Genomic DNA, 9,344 nt, shown 5'->3' on the forward strand with positions numbered 1-9,344 from the left:
TAAAGAAACAGTGGCTGTTTTCAGACTGCAATATATTGTTGTATTAGTAACTTTTTTGGTAACTTGTCTCTGCCTTGCCTTATATTGTCGCATATCTTGGTGCTTGGTAAAATTAAGCCAAAACTTCTGTAAGACTAGCGTCCATTTTGTTATTTTGTGAAAATTGCTTAGGGACTATTGAAAGGCTTTTCCTACACCAGAAAGGCCTGATGTTTCCCCTTTTGAATTTTGCTGAGTAAAAATGGGTTTATTCAACGAAAACTTATTTTAGGGCATTCATGCATGATTTGTAGGTAAGGTAATAAAATAAAGGTCAGTTCACCAAAAATGTAAAAAAAAAAAAAAAAGTTAGATGCTTGAAGAACATTGCTAAATCACCTTTGCAAAAGCTGGGTCATTTATACACACATTACAATGTATAAAAACACCTATCTGGCTGCCACCTCACTGGGATTGAGTATTATCTTTCTAAATTGTATAGAGTAAAATATGGCAGCACACTATTTCAATTTGCACTACTTTGATTACAGGAAAGATTGAACATTTTTCAAATATTTATTAGCCATTTGTATTTTCTTCTAAAAATAATCAGTTCTTTGCCTATTTTTCTTTTTCTTAAAGAATTATGTATTTTATTTTATTTATTATTGTTACTTTTTAATTTGACCAGAGAGAGAGACAGAGAGAGAAAGTGAGAAAGCAAGCCACCAGGTCCAGGACTCAAACCTCAGTCAGCCATGTGGTAGTCCAGCGCCTTAGCCACCATGCCATTGGCTGGTTCCCCTTTGCCCATTTTTCTATTGTTAACAAGTATTTTGAAGTTGGTTAAAAACAAAACAATAGCACAGTTAAATATATTTTTTAAATCCACCTTGTAATTTTATTTAGAGTTCCCTCATAAGAAATCCATTTTTTTAAACTCATGTCTGAAGGCCCGCATCTAGGTCAAGCTAGAAATTGCTATCCTTCAGGCAATCAGGGATCAGAACGTTTGTCATGCTCTAGGGCATACTGGCCTCCTCGCAACACTGACCACCCATAAACTGTCACTTTCTTTCACGTGGCCACCTTCCAAACTCCACAGCAGTGAGTTTCAAATAGCTAAAAGACTCTTTGTACTATAAATAAAACCACATTACAATGTACATTTTGCCTCTACACTTTAAAAAAATATATTTGTATTTAGTTTTTGAAAAAAGCTTTACATTCAATCACTACGTTTTAGTACAGCATATCAAATGAATTTTCCCATCATGAGTACATTGTGTATTGGTTCAGTCAAAGTTACCACTATACACATTATAATCAACAGATTTCTTTCCTTTCTAGTATTTCATATCATTTTATTTATCTATTTCTAATTTGCTATAGGGCACATGTGCTCACTTGAGAGAGATAGGGGTGGGGGGCAGAAGTGAGAAAGCAAGCCACCAGGTCTGGGACTCGAACCATTGTTGGCCATGTGGGAGTTCAGCACTTGCTGCCCCCTTCCTTCAACATTATAATCAACAGATTTCTTTCCTTTCTAGTATTTCATATCATTTTATTTATCTATTTCTAATTTGCTATAGGGCACATGTGCTCACTTGAGAGAGATAGGGGTGGGGGGCAGAAGTGAGAAAGCAAGCCACCAGGTCTGGGACTCGAACCATTGTTGGCCATGTGGGAGTTCAGCACTTGCTGCCCCCTTCCTTCACTCCTGGGGGATGATTTCTCACATTCCCTCTCACTGTCTCTGTTTCTCTCTCTCTCTCTCTTTCCAGTGAACGCACACACCCTAAGGCAAAAACCTCTAAAAAAAAGCAGAAACAGGGCCAGCAGGTGGCATGGTGGTTAAGGTGCTGGAATCCCACATGGCTGACCACAGTTCAAGTCCTAGACCGGGCAGTTTGCTTTCTCTCTCTCTCTCTCTCTCTCTCTCTCTCTCTCTCTCATTTTATCTCTCTCCAGTGAGCACACTTTAAAAAATAATAATAAATAAATAAAATAAGATAATTTGAAAAACAGGAACAAAAGCATTACTAATGCCAAATTCTTTTTTTCTTTTTTTTTTTTTTTTTAGAAGTGTTATAGCGCGCTCGCCAGAAAGACAGAGACAGAGAGACAGAAAGCAAGAAATCACCCCTTGGGGGATGACCACGCCCCAATCTCTTCTCTATTCTTCCTGGGATCGTGGGCACGCATATATACATGAACCCAGCGTGAGTTTAAGCCACCGGGTCCAGGACTCCATCCGCGGTCAACTACATGGGAGTCCAGTGACATAACCATTACGCGAACTGCTGGTCCCACTAATGCCAAATTCTAAAGTACAGATTTACACTGGGGCCCCTTGTCTGTCAACATAATATATATGAAAGGCCCTAAAGGAAAAGTCCAAGTTGGGTGGCCTAGGCTACCTGCCTGACATTTTCACGTGCTTCTAGCTTATTGAAACATTGCAGTTCACCAGGGCTGGTAAAAATGCCCTTGAGTATTATATTATCAAGTTTAAACTAAACCATTGCTCATGAGATCAGCGGGAGGCTTAAAACATTTCTTGCAACGAAACAGGAAAGCAAAGATCATAAAAACACACGTGAACAACATGACAATGATCGAGCTGACCCTTCTGTTCCCTGGATGAGTTCTGCATCAGCCATGTTATCAAGTATGAACAGTGACAGCCTAATCTGTTCTGACAAGAAGACAGCAGAATCAAAAAATGATCCCATGGGAGACTATTAGAAATATCTGCTGGGGCCAGCAGGTGGCGTGTAGCTAAGGCACTGGACTCTCACATGGATGACCACGGTTTGAATTGGTTTGAAAATCAGGTTGGGTGCGTGGGCCTGCATGCCCAAAATCCCAGGAGGAGAATGGAGGAGAAGGGATGGTAGCATGGCCATGCCCCTCGTGGGGGTGGGGTGATTTCTCACTTTCCCTCTCTCTGGTGAGCATGTGCACCTACAAAAAAAAAAAAAAAAAAAAATTTAGATCTGATATCAGGGGCCATACAGTGGCACAGCAGTAGCGCAGGACTCTGTGAGACTGATCCACATTGGGGGAATGGGGTCTAAGTTTATGTTTAGAGACCTCCCTGGACACACCAAATGCATGTGTACCCATGATCCATGGTTGGCTGGGGCTGAGGGTGGATCATAGAGTTGAGACCCTGTTGGGGGTGCTATCTCTGTCCTTATCTCTGTCTCTACCTCTTTTAATCATGGAAGAAAGAAATAAACTTTAAAAAGAAATAAACTGGGACCAGTAGGTGGTATGGTAGTTAAGGCATTGGACTCCCACATGGCTGACTGCATACAGTTCAAGTCCTGGACCTCATGGCTTGTTTTCTCACTCTCTCTCTCTCTCTCATTGAATTGAAAAATAATAATAAAATAAAATAAAATAAAATAATTATTAAAAATAAATAAATAAAAGACCTGGTAGCTTGCTTTCTCACTTTCCCTGTCCCTTTCTCTGGTCAAATTAGAAAACAATAATAGTAATAAGATAAATAAATAAAATTAAATAAATAATTTTTAAAAATGTATCCAAGGGACCAGTAGTTGGCACAATGGCTATGTCACTGGACTCTCAAGCAGACAACTGCGGTTTGAGTCCTGGACCTGGTGGCTTAAACTCACGCTGGGTGTGTGTGTGTGTGCATGCCCAAGATCCCGAGAGGAGAAGGGATTGTGAAGTGGCCATCCTCCCTAGGGAGTGACTTCTCACTTTCCGTCTCTCTGTCTCCTCTCTCTCTGTCTTTTTGGTGAGTGCATGCGTCCTATAGCAAAAATCTATTAAAAAAAATTTTAAAAAAGCACCCAAAACATGAAGATGAACCTCTGTGAGTCTCAAATTTCAATATTTTGATATCTCATGTCATGAGATACTTAGTCCGGTACTTCATAAAATAATGTCATATGCAATGATTAATGTTTGGAAGCCTTTTTTGAGTTTCCATAATTCAACCGAGAAAAAACAAAAGTCCCGTACCATTGTGCAAACATCTCTTCTTCATGCCACGGTAGAATTAGCTGCTCTAATGTGTAGTAAAAAATTGATGTCACACTAAAATGCATTCCTTTGTCAGCAAATATATTTAGAAGACATATAGAAAACATTGCTGATGATTGGAAGAAACAAGCATTAGAACAAATTATGCAGTGTGGGAGGTTTGCTATACAGTTGGATGGAAATACAGATATTGCTAACATATCTCAGCTTGAGGTATTTGCTGGAGTCTATTTCAATAATAAAACCCTTTTTTTTTTCTGAGCCACTAAAGGAAAGATGTTCCAAGGAACATGTATTCTGCAAAGTAGATGACTTCTTTAACAAAAACAATGTTTTACAGGAAAACTCTGTAACTACCAATGGAGTGGTTTCTTTGCCCTTGGACCCCTGATCTCCCAACTACTTGAGGAATGTCTCTCTCTCTGTCTTCTTCCAATGATCCTTCTTCTCTTGACTCTAAATGTTCTCTGATGCACCATCCTGGAAGATTATGGAGTAGACTACATAAGCATAACCAGATTTCATGTAAAGACAGGCTGATATAAGAAGGAGTCTAATATTAATAGCTTTATTTGTAGCTCTTCTATTTTTTTCCCCTCCCAAACTCTTTTAGAGTGGCTCTTGGTCATCTATTTTCTAGAATTTTCCCTGCAGCATGATTATTCTGAAGCACTCTTGCTAGCTAACCAAAGCCATCCATTTCCTTTTAAGTCCAGAAAGTGTCTGAATGTGAAGTGAAGCCATCGTTAGACAAAACATACAAGTTGGGGACCGTGATTTATTAGGTCATGGGGAAAGCCATGACATATTTTTCTGTTTTTCTATGCATCATAGCTTTCCTGATGACCCAATAGATTCACAGGTAACCTGAGCAGAGCTGGACTGGTCCTAGAAATAAGGCAACTTTCATTCAAGGGCTTATCTGGGTTCTCTGCGGGACCGTTTGTAGCATCCCCTGAAAGGCCCGAGCACATTAAAGTTCTGCTAGTGGCCAAAAGTTATAATTTTAGGTGGGATTGGACACCATTCCTTAGAGTGCTCTCTGTGAGATCACCAGAATCATTTGGAAATGGGAAATATGATTTAAGAGTATATTCTTTTCCCATTATTGTGCTCAGAATATGTTTAAACTCTGGAGATCAGCGGGTGGCGTAGTGGTTAAGGTGCTGGACATTCCCACATGGCTGACCACAGTTCAAGTCCTGGACCTGGTGGCATGCTTTCTCACCTTCTCTCTCTCTCTCTTTGTGCCTCTCTCTGGTTAAATTAAATGAATGAATGAATAAAGTTAAATAAATAATTCTTAAAAAACAAATTCTGTACTAAAGAATAATATCCACGCAGGAGCCAGCAGTGGCACAGCAGTAAAATATGACACTCTGTGAGGCTGACCCACATGGAAAGTTCCCAGTTCATGTCCAGAGACCTCCCTGAGTATGTTGGACACACATGTGCCTGTGATCTGGGGCTAGCTGAAGGCTGGGGATGGATTGTATCATTAGAACCCTGTTGAAGGTGCTGTCTCTCTCTCACTTATGGAAAAAAATTAATGAATAAACTTTTTAAAAAGAATAATATACATATAGAAAAGTACACATATCATAGTGTGGCTCAATGAACTTCTACATACTGAGTGCCCACCACAACCAGACCAAGTACCCAAACATGCCAGCATCCATCCTGTCCACTATGCTGACATTATATTTTTAAGTTTCCCATAGGGTGTGTGCACTTGCCAGAGAGAAACAGAGAAAGGAGAGAAAGTGAGAAAGCACCCTTGGTGGGGAATGGTCATGCCATAATCCCTTCTCCTCCATTTCTCTTCCTTTGGGATTTTGGGTATATGCTTCTCTGGTGTATTTTGCAAGCTGCTGGGTCCAGGACTTAAACTGTGTAGTCAGCCATGTAGGATCCAGCTGCCTTAACCACCATGCCAGCAGCTAGCCCCATTCTGCTGACTTCTAACATCAGAGATGAGTTTTGCCTATTTTACTTTCTATTTTATAGAAAGGAAATCTTTTTTCTTTACAATTATTTATTTAACTTCATTTATTATTATTATTTTTTAAATTTGCTATTGGGCACATACACTCACCAGAGAAAGAAAAAGAGAACGGGAAAGTGAGAAAGCAAGTCACTAGTCTCGGGACTCGAACCATGGCTGGCCATGTGGGAGTCCAGCACCCTAACCATCATGCCACCTGCTGGGCCCAAATCTTATAGTGTATATTATGTGTCTGGCTCTTTTCACTCAATATTATGTTTATGAGATTCATCCATAATCCTGCAGGTAGCTGTAGATTGATTCTTTGTTCTCATTGCCACATAGCATTCCGTCGTGAGAATATACCACAATTTATTTATCCATTCTGCTTCTGCTGGGCATTTGAGTATTTTCCATTTTGGGATAGTTATGAGTAATGTCACTAAGAACATCCTAATACTAGGTTTTTGGTAGCCATATGTACAAATTTCCTAAGAGTAGAAGGCTAGGTCAAAAATACTTACTTTGATTTTCTAATTTTACTACAACGAGCCTAGAAACCTGATTTGTTTCTACTTCTGGTCCTCAGAGTGGAAAATGTGACATGGGCAGACCCAGTGCAAAATCTCTCAAAGTGCATTCAAACATATCTTTCTTCCAGAACACCTGGGACGTTGAGTGGGCAATGCTTTGCATACTAGTATTTGAGAACCACGTGTAGTGGAAACGGGGAGGGGGCTTTAGAAGTCAGACAAATCTCATTTTAAACTCCAGCTTCATCAGTTACTACTTAATCTTTGGGGAATTCCTTATTCTTGATTCCCTTACTTATGATAACATGGGGATTAGTAGTTCTTACTTCATGAGTCTGCAGCCTGGTTAAGTGAGAACACGGATAGAGCATTCAACGCAGTGTTCAACACAGTGTGCACTGTGAATGGTTGTTTCAATCCCGGTTTTTCTCACTCACAGAGAAATGACAGAGACCTCTAGCCTTATAAGTAAATAATCTGGAGGTACGATAGAATTGATTATTACATGGCTGTGCCTTCTGTCATATTGGGCAAACCAGAGATGAAGTGTAGAAGCCTGCGTGTACCAGCCACGGGCTTTCGACATCGTTTGGTTGGCAATAGGCCGTACACATCATTCATGATGTTTCTATTAACCTATTACAGTTGTTATTTTTCTTAAATGCCAGTTGAAATAACCCTCAGTATCCTTTTTCACTGATGTCAGGTTCAGTATGCATGAAGTACTGAGTGGAAAACAAAAACACCGAAGTCAAAGACTTTGGTGGGAGGGAGGAGATTATATGAAAATGAATCCTGCTCAATAGGGTAGCCCCGTGTGGCCCTGCACATTATTACACAGGCGCACACTACCGGGGCTCACTGCTTTATTTTCTAATCACTGTGTTTTCAAGTCTGCCTTCAAGATCATTGAGTGCTAAACTGTCTCTTTATCCCCAAGCAAGGTCAGCTTCCCCAGCCTCCCAGACACCTCTGTTCATGCTGGGATAAAGAGGAAGGTAGGAATGTTAAATCAATAATGCTATGGTCTGAGGCCAGCAACGGGTAATCAGATCCTAGCAAGGTAGGGCCTGTTCCTGGGAGATTATTGGAAGAAAATAGGCCTGGTTTGCAATGATTTAGTTTGTTTCTTCCTTCCTTGCTTTCTCCTCTTCATCCTGTCCCTGGTGACCAGATGGAATAACTCTTTTTCTACATTTATTTCCCTAAGGGCCACTGGATGTTTTGTGCAGGCACCAGTTAAAAATCCAAGAGGGGCCGGCCTCATGCAATAGCAGTTAAAAACTATGTAGAGGAAGCTGGATCCCACATGGTTGACCGGGCTTTCCGTCCTGACCCTGGAGGCTAGAAAAACACTCCAAGCACATGTGCACAAGGATCCTGACAGGATGGAGAATTGGAAGAAAAAATATTGTAGCATTACCAGGCCACAAGAGGGGTGGAAGTGGGGGTTCTCTCTTTCTCTCTCTCTGTCTTTCTCTAAGAATTTCAGGACTATGGCCTGACCTACTGCTGCATTTTTTTTTCTAGTGAGACAGAGTGGGGAGAGGGGATGAGAGAAAGGGAGGGAAGGAGAGAGAGAGAGAAAGAGAGAGGGGTAGTGGGACCAGCCGGTTGTGTGGTTGTTAAGGCAGCTGGATCTCACGTGATCAACTGTGAGGTTCAAGTTCCAGACCTAACAGCTTGAGGAACATGCCAGATGCATGTGCATGTGTGCTCCACATCCCAAGAAGACAGTGGAAGAGAAGGGACTGTGGCAAGGCCATTCCCCCTGGGGGTGATTTTTCACTTTCTCTCTCTCTCTCTGATGAGCATACACACTCTACAGCAAAATGTACGAAATGAGAGAACGAGAGAGGATGAGAGGGAAGGAAAGAAGAGAGATGGGGGAAGATAGGTTTGTTTCCTTGTTTGTTTTGCTATGGGGTACATGCACTAACCAGAGACAGAGAGAGACACAGAGAAAGTGATAAATCACCCCTCCCCCAGGGGGATAGCCATGCTGCAATTCCTTCTCCATTCTCCTCTCAGAATTTTGGGCATGTGTGCGTGCACATGCACCCAGCATGTTTTTTGGGGTTTTTTTAAAGGTTTTTTTTGCCATAGAGTGTGTGTACTTGCTGGAGAGACAGAGACAGAAAGAAAGGGAGAAATTACCTCACTGGGGAGCAGGGTAATCCTTTCTTGTCCATTCTCCTATCCAGATTTTGGGCACACATGCACACACACACAAAGTGTGATTTTCAAGCCATTGGGACTCGAACCACAGTCAGCTATGTCAGAGTCCAGTGCCTTGATCACCACGCCACATGCTAGTCCAAGGTAGGCATTTTTTAACAGGGTGTGGTCATATGCTAATCTCTTACCCTAGGTTCCCAGTTAGCTAGGACCACAGGATGAACCACCACAGCTAGCCTATTTAGGTTGGGTTAGGAACTGAACCCTGCCCTCCTGTGTGGCCCCAGCTGTCATGCAGTGGGTGTCCTCCTCCTGTTTGTGCCACTGTAGCTGGGCCTATTGCTGGACTTTAACCCCAAGTATTAAGCTTAGGTGGATAACATCAGTTAAGAAAGGCCCCTATAGTTCAATGCTACGTTGTCATGCCTCAAAGAAAGCCCAAAGTTTCAAACTTCAGTATTAGGAAGCATTAGGAAGAGATTCTAGGGACCAGCAGATGGTAAAATGGTTACATCACTGGACTCCCACATAGTCAACCGCAGTTGAAATCCTGGACCTGACAACTTAAAACTCACGCTGGGCGCATGTGAGTGCATCCCAAAAATCCCAAGAGGAGAATGGAGGAGAAAGGATTGCAGTATGGCCATACC

The 9,344-nt window shown here is 41.5% G+C and overlaps 1 protein-coding gene across 2 annotated transcripts in view; it reads right to left on the reverse strand.

Annotated features, from left to right (window-relative positions):
• Nucleotides 1–9,344, reverse strand: part of PCYT1B (phosphate cytidylyltransferase 1B, choline) — a 133,578-nt gene that overhangs the window by 84,999 nt on the left and 39,235 nt on the right. The window lies entirely within an intron of this gene.

This window comes from Tupaia chinensis, unplaced genomic scaffold (genome assembly GCF_000334495.1).
Source record: "Tupaia chinensis unplaced genomic scaffold, TupChi_1.0 Scaffold000600_1, whole genome shotgun sequence".
Classification (NCBI taxonomy): domain Eukaryota; kingdom Metazoa; phylum Chordata; class Mammalia; order Scandentia; family Tupaiidae; genus Tupaia; species Tupaia belangeri.